Source organism: Schistocerca americana, chromosome 4, assembly GCF_021461395.2.
Source record: "Schistocerca americana isolate TAMUIC-IGC-003095 chromosome 4, iqSchAmer2.1, whole genome shotgun sequence".
NCBI lineage: Eukaryota > Metazoa > Arthropoda > Insecta > Orthoptera > Acrididae > Schistocerca > Schistocerca americana.
This window is the reverse complement of record NC_060122.1, coordinates 447933301-447956100: the sequence shown is the minus strand read 5'-3', so window position 1 is coordinate 447956100 and position 22800 is coordinate 447933301.

The following is a 22800-nucleotide window of genomic DNA, read 5'->3' as shown; positions in this document are numbered from 1 at the left end:
AGTAGGCTGCATGATACGCAACTTCACTCCCGACGTCCATGGCGAGATCATTTTTGCAACGACGACTCCATTCAGCGCCATACAGATGGGCCCAACAACATGTCGAATGGACTGCTCAGGATTGGTATCACGTTCTCTTCACTGATGAATGTCACATATGCCTTCAGTCGTCGGAGACGTGTTGGGAGGCAACCTAGTCAGGCTGAACACCTTAGATGCACTGCCCGGCGAGTGCAGCAAGTTGGAGGTTCCCTGATGTTTTGGGGTGGCATTATGTGGGCCGACGTACGCCGCTGGTCCGCATGGAAGGCGCCGTAACGGCTGTACGATACGTGAATGTCATCTTCCAAACGATAGTGAAACCATATCGGCAGCATACTGGAGAGGCATTCGTCTTCATAGACAATTCACGCCCCCGTCGTGCACGTCTTGTGAATGTCTTCCTTCAGGATAACGACATCGCTCGACTAGAGTGACCACCATGTTTTCCAGACAGGAACGCTACCGAACATGCCTGGGATAGATTGAAAAGGGCTTTTCAAAGACAACATGACCCACCAACCACTCAGAGGGATCAACGCCGAATCGCCGTTGAGGAGTGGGACAATCTGGGCCAACAGTGCCTTAATGAACTTGTGGATAGTATGCCACGACGAATACAGGCATGCGTGAATGCAAGTGGACGTGGTACTGGGTATTAGAGGTATCGGTGCGTAGAGCAAACTGGATCACCACTTCTGAAGGTCTCGCTGTATGGGGGTACAACATGCAATGTGTGGTTTTCATGAGCAATAAAAAGGGCGAAAATGATGTTTATGTTGATCTCTCTTCCAGTTTTCTGTACAGGTTCCGGAACTCTCGGAACCGAGGTGATGCAAAACTTTTTTTGATGTGTGTAATTTGAAGAAGTTTATCTCCGTGGATACCAACTCACGAGAGATACGGTCGTTCAGCCACAGATAGCACCCCAAAAAACATGACCGAACATTAGATTTTGACAAGAGGCTATTGGATCATGTGGCCAACCACCCAACAATAAGCAACTCTCAAGTTACCTGTGAAATGCACATTTCGAAGGATCCAGTGTGGATATTACTGGTGGAACAAGTATTACACACCTGTCTCGTAAAGAACGTGTGAAAGCATTGGGGCCAACGGACTTTGACCCTGTGTTTACTTCTGTCAATGGCTCATCCACGTCAGTGCTGTAGTATCGAACACTACAGTTTGTATTGTTCTCAGATGAAGCCTCAGTCACCCGTGATGATGTTTTCAACAGTTGCAACAGCCATGTCTGGAGTGAGGCCAGTCTCCACGCCATCCACTTCAGTGGCCACCAGCGACGATTTGTCGAAGATCACTTAATAGAACCTTATTTCTTGCCTCCCCGTTTGACTGGTCCATGCTACCTGGTGTTCCTGCGAGATGGGCTACCCTTTTTCTCCTTGAAAGGATATGCTTTCAACACGACAGTGCACTAGGCCATGGCGATGTTAATGTCCGTGCGCACCTGAGGGGTGCTGTCCTTCGGCCAGCGTGATCGCCAGATTTCACACCCCAGTAGAAATGGGTGAAGACCTGTTCGTTAGGCTCCAAGTCTCCTGTCGCCTGGCACAACAGAGATTATGGAGCTTTGAGAGAGTGCGACGGAACTTCATGCTCCATTGCCATGCATAAATTGAGACCGATGGTCGTCACTTCGAACAATTACTATGAACTAAATTACCTTTCTAGACTCTGAGAAGCTCATCTGCAGAAACTAGCATCGTTTGAGGAAACAGTGGTCATGCGAGACACAGCTGGCCCTCTTTGTGCATGATATACAACAGGCTCTAGACGACAGCTCTCAGGTTGATGCCATATTCCTCGATTTTCGAAAGGCGTTCGACTCAGTTCCGCACTTTCGTTTGCTCCAAAAAGTGCGTGCTTACGGTCCATCCGATGAAATACGCGGTTGGATAGAAAGTTTTCTAACAGAGAGAGCAGTATGACGTCCTAAATGGGGAGACTTCAACAGAAACAAGCGTAACATCAAGTGTGCCCCAGGGCAGCGTAATAGGTCCGCTGCTTTTTACAATTTACATAAACGATCTAGTTAATGGTATTGACAGCGGCATTAGACTGTTTGCCGATGATGCTGTAGTCTTCAGGAAAGTAGTATCACACGGAAGTTGTGAACAAATGAATGAGGGTTTGCAGAAAATGAATGCGTGGTGTAATGACTGGCAATTATCTCTCAATATTAGTAAGTGTAACCTACTGCGTACAACAAAGCGAAATCCCGATTAATGTACGACTACAAAATAAATGCCCAGTCTTTGGAAGCGGTAACATCGGTCAAGTACGTGGGTGTGACTATTCGAAATGATCTCAAATGGAACGTGCAGATTACACAAGTAACGGGTAAGGCGAATTCTAGATTGCGGTTTATTTGTAGAATCCTGAAGCGATGCAGTTTTTCAACAAAGGAAATTGCTTACAATACTTCAGTTCGTCCAGTCTTGGAGTATTGTTCGTCTGTATGGGACCCTTACCAGTTGGGTCTGATACAAGAGATTAAGAAGGTCCAAAGAAGAGCGGCAAGATTCGTGACTGGTACATTTAGCCATCGCGAGAGCGTTACAGATCTCATAGAAAGTTTGAAATGCGACACACTTGCAGATAGACGACGAGGTAAACGGAAGGGGCTGCTGACTAGATTCCAAAATCCCATCTTCGCCGAGGATGTAGAGCAATAGCTGAATTGACAAGTTGTAAGTAGGCTGTTTAGGTTTTTTTATTGGTAACGCCACCTCTGTATGAAAATCACTGGCTGTGCTGTGTGCAGTCTGTGGCTAGTTTGCATTGTTGTCTGCCATTGTAGTGTTGGGCAGCGGCAGCTGGATGTGAACAGCGCGTAGCGTTGCGCAGTTGGAGGTGAGCCGCCAGCAGTGGTGGATGTGGGGAGAGAGATGGCGGAGTTCTGAAATTTGTCATGAACTGCTATATTTATATATAATGATATCAAGGTAAATACATTGTTCGTTCTCTATTAATATCTTTCATTTGCTAACTATCCCTATCAGTAGTTAGTGCCTTCCATAGTTTGAATCTTTTATTTAGCTGGCAGTAGTGGCGCTCGCTGTATTGCAGTAGCTTGAGCAGTGAAGATTTTTGTGAGGTAAGTGATTTGTGAAAGATATAGTTTAATGTTAGTCAGGGCCATTCTTTTGTAGGGAATTATTGAAAGTCAGATTGCGTTGCGCTAACAAAATATTGTGTGTCAGTTTAAGCACAGTCATGTATAATTGTTAAAAAGGGGACGTTTCAAAGTAAGTGTCCCTCTTGATAAGTATGGAAGTGTGATTACACATGTCAATCACATGGCGATTATGGGCAGCGTGGGGTTCACACCTGAGCCTCAGGACGTGCGCTAGCAGCGCATGTCGGGTGTTTCAAGCGTCAGTTTCGCGTCTCAATATCTCGGGATGTAATGGGAATATTGTGATGCAATCAACGCCATTGTGTATGTGCTTTATCATGCTATGGATTGCTGAAGAAAAAATATAGGAGGTCGATTTAAAAAAACAAGTTTGTGTTAAAAAACACATATGCTTTAGTTTTAGAATGTTTCCAAATATGTACATTCATGGGCCCCAGCCCTACGTTGATACCGGTGAAAGTCGTTTTCCAATAGCTGTTATAGTTCCAGAGATATTTTGGGTGGACAAGATAGCTGGGACACCCTGTATATGTAGATGTAACTGTTTTGTAGTGTACGCTGTGTATGCCCATAACACAATAAGTATACATTACCGATCATTGGTTTCCTAACTCAGTATAATCGGTTGTGGACCCACTGTCACTTGTTTCAGTTTGACCCGGAAGTTTCGAGACAGACTATATGGTAATCTCACTGGAAGAAATGTCACCCACCGTTTTAAAAGAGCACATTGGTCGCTGTGGAGCGATATATATGGTACTAGCCAGTCATGTGACCCTCCATCGCTGACGTAATACACAGCATTCAAGTGGTATGTATGTGCTAGTCGGTTGTATGAAATCAGCGCAGGTAGAAAGGTCGACCACCGGACGTGACACAGTGGCAGAAAGGTGTTCGGACGGGCTTTTGACCATACCATTGTTGCAGCGGCCCATTTCGTCGGTGTATCAACGCGGGCTATCCAACCTCTCTACAAGGAATGATGTACCATTCGAAACCACACAATACACCTAAAGAACAGGGGCCATCAAAAACATTCTAACCGACACGGATTGTAAACTAGAGCGACAGTTTGTCAATGAAAGTCAGTTTAGAACCCTGCAGAACATCCATCCCAACCAGTTTGTAAGCGAACGTTGCGTAGAGAACCTCATGCAATGGAGAATTTTGAGTGTGGTAGTCCCCCGAAAGGCGCCATTACATTAACACATAAAACTGCACGTCTTCACATCTAAGAAACCGGATAATAACTCATTACAATGCCTTACAGTGGTACGACGGTTCGCAATTTTATCTCTTTTGACGTGATTCAAGCAGTCGGGTGGATGGCAATGACTAGAAATGGGCTCCGTACACTCACTTTAAACTCACCGGCTGGTCCTGTGACCTCATCTCCGAGCTCACATTTGCCGTGTGCCCGTAGCCTAGACTCGTGAGTCCCCGCCGCAGCCCCCTCGCCACCTGAGTCTGTTGGGTACGAGCTGGACTCGGCTCGCTCAGGCAGGAGAGCGAGTACAGGAGTCCGCTAGTGTAGCCACACACTCGCGGTGTGCCGTCTACATACGCAACCGTTTTGAAAGAATTTTCAGCCATTAAACTGTAAATTACTGTTCATCTGTTTCACACAATCTTCATTTCCGCTTTATAGCTGTTCTCAACAGCAAGTTGAAATATCATAAAACGTTTGACCTGCCTGAATGACTGAAGCAAGTTATATAACAACATAACGAATGATCGGTTAGCAGTGAATATTGTTCTGTTTACACATACTGTAGATAATTTTCTTTTCGAAGACTAATGTAATTTTATTTTAATATTTAATATCTACCATCTACTCAGAGAATGTCTAAGAATTACGTTGACGTATATACGCTCTCGAGACGTTACCGACTCTATAAGGACAGTAGCAGAAAACATGACATGAGGATGAAGTACTACCTCTAGCCGGCCGTTGTGGCCGAGCGGTTCTAGGGGGTTCAGTCCGGAACCGCGCGACTGCTACGGTCGCAGGTTCGAATCCTGCCTCGGGCATGGATGTATGTGATGTCCTTAGGTTATTTAGGTTTAAGTAGGTCTAAGTTCTAGGGGACTGATGACCTCAGATGTTAAGTCCCATAGTGCTCCGAGCCATTTGAACCATTTACTATCTCTAAATTGTGATTAATTATTCCAATAAATTACAGAAATTAATAAGCTACACAACTCGCTGTTAGCTCGTAAATGATAGTTGTCGGACCAAATCAATACAGAAAAAGCGCGCTTTTTTTCGTCACATGAAGAAAACCAAGACGTTTGTCTGTGCCCAGTTTTCGTCTGACGCAGCAAGTTTTCTCATGGCGGAGGAAGAACAAACAAGAATACAACCATTTTGTTTGCAGTGGACGAAATTTGTTCGTTTTTCGTCTGAAGTGTGGACTATAGCGTGAAACTTATTCCACACATCACTCCTCCCGTAACGTACCACATCTGCAACTGCCTACTTTGCATCAATTAATTTTAGTCTTCCACCCACAAGTCTCACAAAACACAGCTTCGTTAAAGGCCATCTGAATCCGACAATCGGTCATTTCACCTTGTCAGTGATACTTTACAGCAGAGAGGTCGTGTGCTCACCTTCCTACTAACAATAAGTAATAACTAGCAGCCTTTCTGTCCTGCATTCTTCAGTAAGGGAGAACGAGCCGACGAGTATGAAGCGAGCACAGCGCCACCGTTCTCAGACTCATCCGGGTAACTACAGCAGGCGAGAAGGAAGGCCGTTACTAGAAATAAGGGCCCCGCAGCGAACTAGTGATGTTACACTACTCACCTTGCCCGCCATACTTCGCGAACGCTCGGCTCCTTGCGGAGCCCGCGGGAAGTCAGTATGTCAATAGAAAGTTACGCACTAAAGGTCTCAACCTTGGCGTATGGCATCGAGAGTTTGCATCCATTTAAACGCGCAGTTACGCATTATTAAACTCTTTTGAAATAGTTACTCGCTCCCCGTTGGAGACGGCTGCTGACACGTAAGACCAGTAGTGTCACGTTATGTGTCTTCCGCTCTGCGGCCTGTCGGCCCGTCGGCCCGTTAGCACTGACGTAACAGCGGCACCTTGATTTGTGAAGTATGCAACCCGAACATTAGAGTCATACTCGCTCCCTTTCTCATGTCTGGTGCATCGACGGCTCTATAAGATGTTTAACCTGCAGTATGTGAAGGCTGTAGTTAAAGCTGGAAGTGGTTCTGCGGTATTTTCTGTGTGTCCTTTGTACAGTGGCTAGGCCTTACCAATTCAGGTTACCCTGAACGTAAAGCACGACGGTCACTTCAACACTCTCGGTGCCTCTAGTTTTTGCTTTTCTTTTACATGATCGTGACGAGTATATTGTGGACACTCCCGTTTTCCACGATGGTAACGGCACCCTTTGTAAGGCTGCACGCATACGTTTCTGACTTGACGATCGCTAAAGCACCCTATCGTACCTCGACTGCCCTGCTAAACTATCCGAAGTTAATCCCATACAATATGCCTGAGTTTGACATGTGGAATAGTCGGGTCTACTGCCGGATGTTTGTGTCGCTCTGGCACAATATTTCGGCCACGTAACTCGTTGCCTTCTTCAGGTGCTACCTGAGACTGCCGCGTCCGAGGGAGCACCGGGAAAGAGACAACACATTACAAGCAGCGCCAGGCGGGCGTGGACGGCACCCAGCGCCCTCTGGGCATAAATACCGGACAAGATCCTCCAATACGGCAGTCTCAGGTAGCACCTGAAGAAGGCAACGAGTTACGGGTCCGAAATGTTGTGCCAGAGCGACACAAACATTCGGTAGTAGACCCGATTATTCCACATGTCAAGATCTCGCCGGGAAAGCCTGAAGAGTTACATGCCTGAGTTTGTTTGGAACAGCGGAGCTCTGTCTTCGATTATGACAGCATCGTCTATGACAGTGCGACGAAATTGACTTCACGTAAACCGGATGTCCTCCACTACCAGGTGCTTAGTCTTGTTCTTGGAGCCATGAAATCAACGCCCACTAACGCACTGTTAGTGGAATTGTCTGCAATGCCGCTCACCATACGTCGGCAGATGTTATCCGACAATTTTCTCTTTATTCGGTCTTCCGTAAATGATTGTCCCTGCCTCAAGACGGCTGTACAGTATTGGAGGCTCACACAGGCACCTCACAAATGAAGAACAAACTGAACTTTCTTACTAATTCGCACTTCCTTACCCTACGTTGGCCACAGTACGCTTCCGTCTATAAGGATTACCCTAAAAGTGTGGCGGCTGTGGAAAACCCTTACCTCAGTCTCTCTAGCGACAAATGCCAAATGTTTGTACTGCCGCCTCAATTGTCCATCTACACGGTGGATTTACTGCCTACCAGGGAGGCTGTTTATAATCGCACGCAGACTGTCCGGCTCGTATTGATCCTCACGGACTCCCAAAAAGTGTTGCACAAACGATAACCTCCGGCGTTTGATAAACAAATTAATAGATATACCTTGGATGTCTTAGAGACTAGAACAGACGCAAGGACATTAGGCAGTGACGTCCACTTACTTTAGATAAAAGGACATGAAAGCATTCTCCATATTGAATATGATGACAGCTTCGCTAAGAGGAGAATTACGGAAGGAGAGCTCTGCCCAACACCAATCCCTTCCGCGGATTTAATCTCGACGGTCAAGAAAACTGCTTATCACCACTGCAGTTGTGAACGGACATATTCCAGCACTGCAATGGCGGCCGCCTGGCGGCCATACAACCAAACGTCTCTTCTTAGTCACGGTTCACCACGGTGAAGCTTAGCAGACGTCATCTGACCTCTCTCACCCGCATGGCGCTGTTTCACGGGTACTACCTCGCCCACCTATATAGCTTTAAAATGATCGCTTCTGAACACTGTGATCAGAACACAACGGTGGTTGCGCATGTGAACCACGTCGCACTGTCATGTACCAAGTACTGGGCCACACAGGTGCTCTTGAACAAAAAATAGGTTGCGAGCGGCCACCCCCTCTCTACAACTGTAACTGCTTTACTTCATCGGTTCGATGCATATAGATACTACTATTTGCTCACCAAGTATTTAAAAGACACTTGTATCTATCTTTGACCTATATATTGTGTGGATATTCTCATCCCACGGCACGAGGCAGATTCGAAAAGTGGGACGTCAGTTTGTGTATTTTACTTTGCATTAAGAACTTATCTTTGTAAACGACGCCGTTGCCCAGTTTTCAGTTATAACTCGCTGTGAATGTGATTCTCCTCTGAAACTGGCCCGGTTCGACACCTGAGTCGTAATTTTGTATTTTATTATTGATACAATGAACTTTTACTTGTACTTCACACTCTTATCATTGTTCTGCTGTGAAAGGCGCTCTAATGTTAACTTGGCACTGTAGTAACTACTGCTGGCTGTCTAGTGTTCGTCTTTTAGTGTTTTTGTTTTATGTTAAGAACTTACGTTTGTACATCGAACTTTTTTTTTATTGTTCTGGTGTGGAAATTGTAATTATTTCAATATAACACTTTTCTAACTACTGTTTTCTATATGGTATTTGCTATCCAAAGCCAAAAATAAATATTTAAATAAATAAATAAAAATATAACTTTGAGCGGTGCGTGAAGTGTAGCTATCAACATCCCCAAAAGTTGTTAGCAGTACAGCATCAATGAGTGATTTCAGCTGTATATGAATGCCTGAAGAAACTGGTTTACTCCGCATTGAGGGCTTTATCAACGCTAGGGGAAGTGTTACAAGGTATCAGCGTCATGTCTCCAGCGTGTAAGTAATTTTTATCTTGTATGCTTATTTGTCGCTACCTTATTGTCACATGCATGCAAATAGTACTTTAGTTTCTAGCAACATCAACGTATTACGGTAACGCTTATGAAAACTGCGGCACCTAGTAGGAATGACCAGAATGAATCCAAAATCGGAGTATATGTTGAGCAATGTGCCAGCAATAACAGACTGCAATGGCCAACAGATGGCGGACAGGTTAGGTAGGAGCGCCACATTTGTGTGCCCAGAAAGCTCGCCTATTGAGGGACACTGAAACCAAGTGGACACAAAAATGTTAAAGATAGGAAGCCTTGCTGAGTCCCAGATTACAATATCAGAATTTCATAAACAGAATAGCAACACCACAGGTGCGATATCTGAGGCGAGGTCATGACAGTACAATGTGGAAGAGCAAAAGAATGACTGCTCACCATAAGAGAACTGTTTCTGGCTACCAACCAACGGCCGGCCGCTGTGGCCGAGAGGTTCTAGGCGCTTGAGTCCGGAACCACGTGGCTGCTACGGTCGCAGGTTCGAATCCTGCCTCGGGCGTGGATATGTGTGATGTCCTTAGGTTAGTTAGGTTTATGTAGTTCTAAGTCTAGGGGACTGATGACCTCAGATGTTAAGTTCCATAGTGCTCGGAGCCATTTGAATTTGAACCAACCAACGACTTCAAAAGCGAATCCCTGCATTTGCGTTCTATCTTCATCAAACCACGTTGTGTAGTTTGAGGATGATGACTACGCTACTTCAGGAATGTGCACTTGCAGACTGCCCTACCGAAGTTCAAATGGTTCAAATGGCTCTGAGCACTATGGGACTTAACATCTGAGGTCATCAGTCCCCTAGAACTTAGAACTACTTAAACCTAACTAACCTAAGGACATCACACACATCCATGCCCAAGGCAGGATTCGAACCTGCGACCGTAGCAGTCGCGCGGTTCCAGACTGTACCGCCTAGAACCGCTCGGCCACCCCGGCCGGCCGTACCGAAGTACCTAGTCCTGTGTCTACGAGGAAGATGATTAGACTTTAAAAAATATATATTTACTTTGGGTTTGGTGAAAGTGATTTAGTTGCGGGAAAGTAAATTTAGACATCCTTGCTCTTTCTCATAACTCACATAGGCATTTTAAATTACGAAGTCATTCACTCCTCTAATAATCACAATTAAGGTATGGGCATAACGTGAAATTATCAGACCAGGAACCAGTTTTTCAAAACGATTACTTTTCATCCTAATGCCATCTATTCTCACAAGAGTTTCTCAGGTAGTCTCAAACTTTTAATCAATTTGCCTAAGAACTGAAGACTATCAAGAGAAACTAGATGCCTAACTGCAGACATATGGAGAGGCGCATCCATCTGTGATGTTATGAGGTACTCATTCAACACATTTAGCGTTGGATAATCGCTTCTTTACATCACGTAGTCCGTTGCTGCTGTAATATTTCTAGTATTCATGGTGAGCGATATTCTTGCTTTAATTAATGCCGTGTAAGTCTGTCTGGCTGACTTTCGAATCTTGGTCATCGTACAATAGGGATGGCGGTTATATCGGTTTCTGCAAATGCCAGTCTAATCTGAGTGTTAAAACCACTTAAAATAACAGGTTTATGATGTAAATGATTTTCGGTTTTTTATTCCTATTATTTTCTGTAATAGACGCAGAAACCGAAAAAAACAGAAAAATTTGACGCTCTCAGTTTCAAGGTACATAGAATTAAAATAGCAAATTAAATAAGCAAATAAAAATAAAACTTAGACGGTCCACTGTTCGCAGCTCTTCTCAAAAAGTGATAAGTGGTTGAATACTACAAAAAAAATCACCACTATTCTCCTATAAGTTCAAATTTTTGAAACTCTGCTCAAAAATAATGTTGTAATCGAGGATCATAAAACTGTTTGGGACTTACGAGTAGTCAGTGCTAAAGGTGAAAATTGAGGTTTAAGAACTGTATTTTTCGTGTTACTGTGTCAGCTTTCAAGGGTTACAAGCAAATGAAGCCATATTATGTAGACACACGCAACAGATTAGCTAGTTTCAGTTTTTATTGTAAACTATGAATGAATTGTTCAATTGTAAGTTTGTTCTTTGTATGACGTTGCAAGTTTGCTTGACTCCTCCTGTTCTTAATCTTTTAAATTCATTCGTACAGTACTTCATAAAATGCTTCCATGTGAGGGATGTTGTCACTCTGTAATACAACTAATGCCCGACAACGACAGTATGAACCTATCTAATAGAACAGATGGAGGAATTGACACACACTGCATGTACTCGAGTACCATCCAGCAGACCACACCACATGATAACAGGTACATCACTGTCTCAGCAATCTTGTACCAATTTTTATGTCAAGTGTTTGTTGGTCGTTTCTGTCACCATTGTTATTAAACTAGTACTCATCACTTTTCCTACTTTCTATAATAACGCAATATTTCAAAGCAATGGATTTTTTACAAATAAAAATTACTCGTTTCTTAAACAAATGTTTATTTAAAACCCTACTTATTACCAAAAAAACAAAAGAAACACCTGTTGTAACAGAGACGAAATAAATACCAAATACCGAATACCACCGGTTATTCAGAACTAAACTACCAGTATCTATTGTAACCAGGCGGTTTTTCCACCCCCATCGTACATTGACTTACGGCGTTCAGATATTTTAGACTTTTGAATTTAACCAGGATCCGAGTATCACATGGCTAAGATCCACAATCATGTAGGTAAGCTTCACAGAACGACACCCCATTCTTTTCATCCTCTAGGGACATGGCGCGTAATTTAGATCTATCAGCCTGATGCAAATTCTGCAGCTTTATGGCGTTGAGATAATCTTGTTTCAGAGAACCATGGCTTTTTTTAGATAGAACTAGGAATAATAGACTGTATCAGTATACAAAATGGGAGAGGTCAGGTGACATCATTGCGGATGGGGCAGAAAGAGCAAAAGCAAATACCTGTATTGGCGTTTCATGTTTGAGAGATCACTTTTATATAGTTTGAGTGCGATAATTACTGCATTTTCTTGTGGGCGTAGAGGGTTCTGGAGAACAGGTGAGGGTGATGCTCTCTGCACGTGAGTTGATTATGCAGGTAAGTAGATAATAAATGTATGTTCTGGACCACTAGACCAATCTTATAAAAAATAAAAAATTACTCGTTAACACTCACAATTTTTTATTTTCCATAAGATTGATCTGATGATCCAGAACATACATTTATTATCCACTATCCCCTTTACCAGATAATAATATAATGTAATAAAGTAATAATAACTATAATAAAAATCATTTATTTTATATGCATTTCCTATAGGTGAATGTAATGTAATTAAATATATTAGAGAATTAAGTATTGTTCTTTTTAAATTATATTAAAGAATAAGTATATACAATTATTTACTTTCTGCTTTAACAGACATAAGATTATTATAAGTTGTTGTTTGTAAATGCTTTTTGAGATAAGACTTAGTTACAGTTTCACCACATTCACAAGTAACTTTAATTTTCTTACAGTCTTTACATACATAAGAATGTCCACCAGTTCGATATTTTTCTTTATAAAATTCTTCAATACTTTTTTAGTCATACATTCACTACACTGTCTTAATTGTGGCTTGGCGCAGCCTAAAGTCTGCTTTAGCTGACGCTTAGTGTTGTCCATTTAAATAACATAAGATTAATGAGAAAAATAATTTTTTAAAAATTTCACATTGTGAATTCTATATCATGAAATTCAATATTTTCTATTTTTAAGTTTCTTAATTCCTTTATATTTCAGTTTCATTTGTATTTTTTTAAATATTTCAAGTTCCCAAGGATCAATTAATTTGTAATATCTATCTGATAAAATACCTTTAAAGTCATCATTAAGTTCCATACATATTTTTTCTCCATATCTAGTATTTAAATATACACAGTCAGTAACATTATATAAAACATTAATCTCTAGTTCAGCTATTTTTTAAATCTGTTTCGAGACACTAACATCATTAAACTTCTTGATTATAGTCTCCATTTATATAGAAAATTTTTTATCAGATTTATATATAATAATTATTTATTAGATTTTCAATATTGAGTAATGACCAAGTGGTAATGTATCTATTCTATTTTCTTAAACACATATTTTATTATCATGAGGACTAAGTGCTGTTTTGTTCACTTGAATTGTATATATTTCATGTTTTTCACTTTTAATTAAATTAAATTTTCTATATTGTTCTACATTGTTAAATAAACAATCTTTACAATCTTCTAAATTTATTTCTCTTTAACAACACATTTCTTAATTCCTATAGATTTCTTTTCTATTTTGTCAGCAACTTTATAAGCATACACCTTTGCTTTTAAACCACAAAATTCTTCCATTATTTTTCCATTACACTCATCTTTCATTTTACCAACAACTTTCTTGTTTACTTATGGAATATTATATATATTATCTGTTGGATAATGACTTGTATCAAAATAATGAATCATTGATTTCATATCTTCGTAGAAATCTTCGGTTTTAATATTGTAAATATAACTGTCTGTATCTCGATAACATAATTCAATATTTTCTCCATATTTAGGTTTCATAACTTCACAGTGAAAATCGTACAGGGTGTTTCAAAAATGACCGGTATATTTGAAACGGCAATAAAAACTAAAGGAGCAGCGATAGAAATACACAGTTTGTTGCAATATGCTTGGGACAACAGTACATTTTCAGGTGGACAAACTTTCGAAATTACAGTAGTTACAATTTTCAACAACAGATGGCGCTGCAAGTGATGTGAAAGATACAGAAGACAACGCAGTCTGTGGGTGCGCCATTCTGTACGTCGTCTTTCTGCTGTAAGCGTGTGCTGTTCACAATGTGCAAGTGTGCTGTGGACAACATGGTTTATTCCAGAGAACAGAGTATTTTTCTAGTGTTGGAATTCCACCGCCTAGAACACAGTGTTGTTGCAACAAGACGAAGTTTTCAACGGAGGTTTAATGTAAACAAAGGACCGAAAAGCGATACAATAAAGGATCTGTTTGAAAAATTTCAACGGACTGGGAACATGACGGATGAACGTGCTGGAAAGGTAGGGCGACCGCGCGTGGCACCCACAGAGGGAAACGCGCAGCTAGTGCAGCACGTGATCCAACAGTGGCCTCGGGTTTCCGTTCGCTGTGTTGCAGCTGCAGTCCAAATGACGCCAATGTCCACGTATCATCTCATGCGCCAGAGTTTACACCTCTATCCATACAAAATTCAAACGCGGCAACCCCTCAGCGCCTCTACCATTGCTGCATGAGAGACATTCGCTAATGATTTAGTGCACAGGATTGATGACGGCGATGTGCATGTGGGCAGCATCTGGTTTACTGACGAAGCTTATTTTTACCTGGACGGCTTTGTCAATAAACAGACCTGGCGCATATGGGGAACCCAAAAGCCCCATGTTGCAGTCCCATCGTCCCTGCATCCTCAAAAAGTACTGGTCTGTGCCGCCATTTCTTCCAAAGGAATCATTGGCCCATTTTTCAGATCCGAAACGATTACTGCATCTCGCTATCTGGACATTCCTCGTGAATTTGTGGCGGTACAAACTGCCTTAGATGACACTGCGAACACCTCGTTGTTCATGCAAGATGGTGCCCGGCCACATCGCACGGCCGACGTCTTTAATTTCCTCAATGAATATTTCGATGATTGTGTGATTGCTTTGGGCTATCCGAAACATACAGGAGGTGGCGTGGATTGGCCTCCCTATTCGCTAGACATGAACCCCTGTGACTTCTTTCTGTGGGGACACGTGAAAGACCAGGTGTACCGCCAGAATCCAGAAACAATTGAACAGCTGAAGCAGTACATCTCATCTGCATGTGAAGCCATTCCGCCAGACACATTGTCAAAGGTTTCGGGTAATTTCATTCAGAGACTACGCCATATTATTGCTACGCATGGTGGATATGTGGAAAATATCGTACTATAGAGTTTCCCAGACCGCAGTGCCATCTGTTGTTGACGATAGTAACTACTGTAATTTCGAAAGTTTGTCTGCCTGAAAATGTACTGTTATCCCAAGCATATTGCAACAAACGGTGTATTTCTATCGCTGCTCATTTAGTTTGTATTGCCGTTTCAAATATACCGGTCATTTTTGAAACACCCTGTACATCAATTCTTTAGATGAATCAAGTATACTTAATCCAACATGAATAGTTTTATTAAATATTATTTTAGTCTTATTCATATGAATAGCAGATAGATTTAGAAGTAAATATAGTTTGATGTTTAAAGTTTGGTATAGCTACGAGTTTATCACATATTTTACTATTTGAAACTAATTTTATATCTTGTCTATTTCTAATATTTTCCTTAGTTTTACCAAATACAGAATTATTCATTAATTTATAGGAATCTTTTTCAAAATCATTTGAGTCTTTTGTTCTTAACTGTGTGTGTAGACCTATATACTCCTTTAACCAATTAGATTGTTTAAATTTTAAAACTTTATGTATTTTTGTAAGTTCCATTCCTAAAGACAAATATTGTTTGAGATTTCTATAATGTACTACATAATTATATTTTTTATCTAAAGTAGTTATTAATTTACTGTCATTTGTACCTGGAACAAGTTTTGATTCAGGAGCTAGCGGTAAATCTTTATGTAAATCATGCAGTTCTTTTGGATATTCTAGATCTACTTCAAATATATAACCATCTTGACTATTTTTTGACATTTCACGTATTCTTGTACAATTAAAATTATATGGTTCTTCCCATTTAAATCCACCATATGGTAAATATTGATTCATAGCAATATCATCAAATTATTTGCATCTAGATACATTACATAATTTGATATTTCTTTATTATTATAAACTTTTAAATATTTATTATTTGCTTTTACATATCTTTTACAACATTGTGAAATTCCACCTCTTATTCCTTTTCAAACATGAGAAGCATAACATAGTCATATAATAATTCAAATTTTTGATTAGTAATTTTTAACATTGCACCCAAGATAAACCTGGTGTTGTAAAATACCAAGATCGATTTAAATTATATGTATTTATACAAGTCTTTCTAAAATTTTCAAAAACATCACTTAGAAATAATATATCAGTTTTAAGATATAAATCATGATATTCACCAAGATTTTTAATAGGAATTTTTCCCAAACTAATTTTGCATGTTCATAATCTTCACCATTTATGTCACAATCATTTAATTCACTATAAAAATTATCTTTTGTTGGTAATTGTCTTTTCAAATTTTTTCCGAGAATCCATGTAATCATATGGATAAACATCTTTCCTAATAACTAAGCTAAACAATTCGGGAGAAACATACTTTTTAATATTTATAATTGATTTTTCTTTAAATTTGATGAATGTTTATCAAGTGAAGAAGCTATAAAGCTAAATGTATCAACATATCTCATTTTTAATTTTTTTGTATGTTTACCAAGACTAATATATTTATTTTCATTATTTGGTGTTAGTTCTATTTCTTTATTGTCATAACCCAGTTCTTTTGTAAAAAGAAGAGAATCATATCCAGGTAAATCATGTAAATAAATAGGTACAAAATCAGGTTGTTTTAGTTTTAAATTACAATTATTACATAATGGAGCAATATATTTTATAGTTAGATGATCATGATGATGTACGTTTTTATTCTTTTTTGTATAAGGACGTTTACATAGTTTACAAATTGTAGATTTATGAAACATTTTATAATCATCAAGTTTAAGTGGTTTTCTTCAATTCGAGAATAAATTCTTCCAATTGCTTCAACTTCTTGTTTTTTACATTCTATAAACTTTTTATGACAATTTGGTCGTCTATAAACAACAGGATCTTTGTAATTTCCATATATATATATATATATATATTTAATATAATAAAAAAATCCACTTGCTCATGTTTTTGATATTTCATTGCTTATGGTGTTTCTGGAGCGGTTCACAGTTATCCATTTTTAAACGTAAACTTTCAAAATTATTATCTTTCTAGAAATAAAGTAGATTTACATGTTTTCCCTTTTAAATTTTGTAATTTTTAATGGATACACTTGATAATTTGGATCTTCATCATCAAATGAATAAACATTAATAGATACATTAATTATACTTCCTATTTTTGGAATATGATCAACTACTACAGGAAATTCAATATTTTCTAGTTTTTTTTTAACAAGCTCAAGATGAACATTTTTATATTTTGTTATTCTATTAGAATGATCATCTACAGGAGACAAAGCTGATTTTATAGCCCACAGAAAACACATTTGATCATTATTGTTTACATTAACACATGCTTTCTTATTTTTAATTTTATCTGCTCACCCAATATAAGATGATCCTCTCAGTGGAACACATTTGTTAATTGCTAGCTGTACGCCAGTATTTCTATTTAATGACCATCCAGATCCCTGTGCTTGAAAATTAGATATATTTTCTAAAATATTTCTTTTATCACATTTGAATTTTTTATTAAAATCTTTTTCTATTATACTAGTATGGTTTGGTGTGGTCCAAATTCTTGATCTTTTTCATTTATTTCACCTGTTTGTAGTTTATCTTCACAATATAAATTAAAATTTATCTTTTAACCATGACGTACTTTCAAATAGTCTTTAACAATTTTAGAAACTTTGGTTTTACAGCATTTAAGAAATGATTAGGAGTAAGTATATACATATTATTTTCTAAATGTATAGTTTGTAATCTATTTCCAAATGCCTATTCAACTAAGTAATCTTTAATTGTTTTTCTATTTTTTGTTTTTACAAATATATTTGTAGAAAATGGAAATACTCCATTTAATGGTTTATCTTCTTTAGTTAGAAAAACATCAAAAATACCAAACAATGGTAACTTTTTCCAAAGATTTTTCACCACATTCAGCTTTATTATTTTTAATATTATTTATTTATCATTTACTTCTTCAGTGACAGCTGTTACAGTCTTAGAACTGTGTTCAGGTATATAAATATAAACATTTTTATAATTATTACTTACTTCAGTTATAAATTTTACTTACTTCAGCAAAATTATTTGTATCAATTTCAGATGTATTGTTTTGAACAATATTTCTATTATTTTCAGATGTATTATCTCTAAAAATATTTGGATGATTGCTATAATAATTAAACGATTACCAATAATAAATCTAATTAAATCAGCTTTACATAAATTTGAATATCCTTGTGAATTATTTATTCCACATAATTCATGACGTCTTACAACAGGAAATTGTTGTAGTTGATTAGCAACTTTTCTAATTGAACAAGAGTGTATGTTTCCATTTTGCACTTCCATTTATTACAAAAAAATGTACTAGATTTGAAAAAATATTTTTAAAAAAATGATGATCATATAATAGCTAATGATTATTATTTAATAAATAATTAATCAAAAAGAGAATTAGCTTATTCTTTAGATTAACAATGAATTAGATTTTAAACAATTTGTATATTATTTAAGTTTAATAATCAATTAGTTTTTAAATAATTTGTTTATTACATAGGTTAACAATTAATTAGTTTCTAAATAATTAGTTTATTACTTAGTTTTTCAATTAATTTTTAAACAAATAGTTTAGTATTTAATTTAAGAATCAATTAGTTTGCTCTTCTGTTTAATACAAACAAATCATTAGACCTGTAAAAATTATTTATATTAAATAAAATAATTACTTAATAGATGGGTAGATAATTAATCATAAAGGATTATTAGTTAACGTTAAAGCTTTCATATTCTTAATAAATTCTAAAGTACATTTCTTTCATTTATTAGTATGTTTATTCTTACGTGATGGATTTATATAAAAACAATTAAAATCTTTTGTTTCTTGACAGGTTTTACATCTCTTTCGTTCTTCACTTATAACTTCTTCACTATTCATTGTAGATTTATATTTTTCTCCATTTTCCATTTTTGAATGGTTGTCACTCAGATTACGTCTTCAGTGTTCTTTAAAATAATATTTACCAACTCTTTCACCACATATGCAAGGATTCGATTTTATTAAAATTTTCTATGTGATATTTATTTAAACATGGTCTACATATAGTTCTATAACCACCTTTCATATACTTTTGCAAACTGAAATTATCAATTGATTTCTCTGTATTACAATATTTACAACTTGGGAAACAATCTTGCTGGAATTGAACGTGCTCCATTTATATAGAAAAAAACCTAGTAGAATTGTAAAAAAGTAATTTTTTTATATTTTAAATTAATCATAAAAATATTTGAAAATTAATCATCACCAATAATTATCATCATAATCGTCATCAGATTCATACTCCTGACATCTAAATTGTAGCTTTCTATCAAATAAAGAATCAAAAGAGCATGTAGATATTGTTAAAGAATCAAGTGCAGCTTATATATCTTTTAAAGTTGGTTTTGGTTCTTCATTTTTAATAATGCTTCTACAAAGTGAAAAGTTTTCTTTTTCCTTTACCCATTCATCAATACATTACTTATGAAAAATATGGTTGCAGCTAGTTTTAACTAATTGATTATTATTTTCATCACTTTAACAAATACAACAAGAATATCTTTTTCGTATACCTCAATTTGTTCATAAGTTTCTTTTAGTTTAGTTAGCATTTCGTTTACGATGTCCATTTATAAGTAATAATTCTTATTAGATTTTTAAAAAAGTTAAATTTTCTAATTTAATTTAATCTTAAATACAAACTTCAAAAATCAAATGTTTATTTTTTGCAAAACTAATAAAAATATTTCTCTTAAATGGAGCTGATTGTAGACATCAACAACAAGCTTACATACAACAATAAACAAGTTTTAATGGTTATAGATTAAGGAAATACTCCTAGGTTTAAAGCCAAGGATGTTGCTATACTCTCAAATATAGTCAAACACATAAAGCCTTTAAGCAGATTGATGAAGATGATAAATTATTAGAACATTTAAACACTTCCAATTTAGACATATTAAGAGGCAATGAAAAATCTACTCTTTTTATCAGTGAAGGTGGCCTCTATTCTTTAATTTTGAAATAAAAAAAGCTAAACAATTTAAAAGATGTTGCTTATTAAGTTTTACCATCAATTAGAAAACATGGTGAATATAAGATTAGAAAAGAGATGATTAATGCTTGTAAATATCAAATAACCACACAGAGATAATTGTATACAACAACATTATAGTGTAGTTGTTGTAAATAAATTAAACACAAAAATAATTGAATTAGAACATGATAGTATGAAAATGGGAGATGATCATATTCAGAATTTGGGAGAAACAATTAATATTGCTTCGGAAATAATAGGTAAAAGAAATGAAGAAATTAATAATTCATTACAACATGTAGTTCCTAAAACAATTAATAAAACTTAATACCAACATTCATTCTTTTAAAGTTATTTGATGATGAATGTGAATATATGTCAATAGAACACAACGAAATAATTGCAAGAAGCAACTATATGAACTCGAAGGTAAACGTCCAATTTGTGAAGAAATGTTAAGATTGAACTATTACCCTAATTCAATAAATCTGTATGAACAAATGAGAGAAAATTTTTGTATTGTCTGTCATCTGAACTATTTTAATAGTTCGAATAACTATACACAAGAACAATTGATTAATAGTCATCATCAAACTAAACTACTATAAAATAACTTAATCTTTATTCATCCAACTGTTATGTGAATTATCAAATCCTAACCATTTAACATAAACTTTATCTCCTTTCTTTCTTAAAACTTTTTCAACTAAGTATACATCTGGATATTTCGTTTTCTGTAGTTGTTGTTCATAAAAGTTTCCTTTTATATGTTTTAATTTATATGTAATTGGATTAGAATGAACAAAATCTTCAATTTGAAATACTTCTGTTAACCAATAAGCTGTATATACTTTTTCAAAATGGCCATTAAGTTTACTAGTCCTCACTTTATCACCTTCTTTACATTTAGTGTCAGCTGCATTAGAGACAATATTATTTTCTAATTTTTTTCATTTACTTCTATTGGTTACGTTCTTATAGTAGAATGTTTTGTATCATTATATTCATCAATTAGATCTTTAACTAGATTGACCCATTTATAATTGCCTTGCAAAGCAAATTTCTTCCACATTTTTTCTTTAAGTGTTCTATTCAATTGTACAACAACAGATGCTTTTAATTCCGAGAAAGTAGAATAATGATTAATGTTATATTTTTCATTAATTCATTAAATTCTTTACCATCATCTGTCTGTAAATCATTTGGTTTTCTATGTATAAAAATTTTTTGAAAAGCATCAACTAAATTCATACTTCTTTTATCTTTAATAGGAACAGCCCAAGCAAATTTCGAAAAGACATCAACAACAGTCAATAAATATTTATATCCTTTATTTATTTTAGAAATACCTATTAAATTAACTGAATCCATTTCAACCAAGTCAGCTTGCCATAAATCATCAATACTAAAACATCATTTTGTCTTTTAAAATTCTTTCTCATTGGTTTATGTAATTCATTAATTGTATTTTCACGAATATTATTGAAGCCTTCACCAGCACTTACATGTTTTTAACAAATTTACTCTTTTTAGATGTACAAACTGTACAAGACCTTTAATTCTTTGTCTTTCATTTTTAGTTGTTGCTCTATGTGGATTATGTGTATCAGTAAACTTTTTACACTTTAAACAATAAATATGATAATCATGTGAAGTATGATTTTCCATATTTTATTAAAGTTTAAGTTTTTAATTATTTCACCAAATACAAGTATATTTACATCTGCAGGAATAGTTTTAACAGAGTCTTTGAATATTACAGTTATAAAATTTGATTTATGCACCATTATTGATTGAATATTATTTATTTTATATAGCTTATCAGCTACACTTACTGTTATATCAAAATCATCAAAGTTTAAATCTCTATTTTTACCAACAATAATAATTCTTTTAAGTATGAAATCATATTAAAAATTTATATATTTTCTTTTCCCACTTGTCATAAAAGTAAATTCAATTATTTATTTATCATATACTTTTTGTTTATGATTACTTAACTGTTCTAAGTGTGGAGTTAAATCTGTTTTTGTGAAATAATCTGAAAAAGTTTTTTCTATTTCTTTTTTGGTAATATAATGATTAAATTGTGTTAAAATGTTTGTGGAATCACGTTTTGTAACACGATATTTTTCTAAGTATTGTGTGTTAACTACATATTGCATCAATTGGATCATTATCATTAGTAAGTCTTCCAGCTATAAAACCAACATATAGTTTAGTTACTTTAAAAATAACATTAAATTCTGTATGAAATTAATTGCATTAGTTATCTTTGGATCTATTGATGACTGTAGTTGTTTAATACTATTTTCGACATTTTCAATGTTTTTTAAATTTAATGTAGTTGTATTACTTACTTCTTCATTTTGTTTAATTAGATGTATCTTATTTACAAAAATGTCCATTTATTAAATCTAAAATATCATTAAAATTATAATTTTCAAATAACAATTTTAAAACGAATTAACATAAATGGCCACATATTACTTCATCAAAGTTTTGCATTCTTGCTGTATTGTAATACAGTTCATTTTTTCCTATTTAGTTAACTGGTATGGTATATTACCACCAAATGAGTCAAAAACAAATTTTTCATCTTCATTTTTATAATGACAAATCCAATGTGTAGCTGAATTATCAGATGTATCTAAATTAACTCTACCACATTCAATTTTAAATGACTTATTTGGTAATTCATCAATCATATATACACCACGAAACTGTGTAATTGTTAGTTGTTTAGTGAGTTCTTCTATATCAA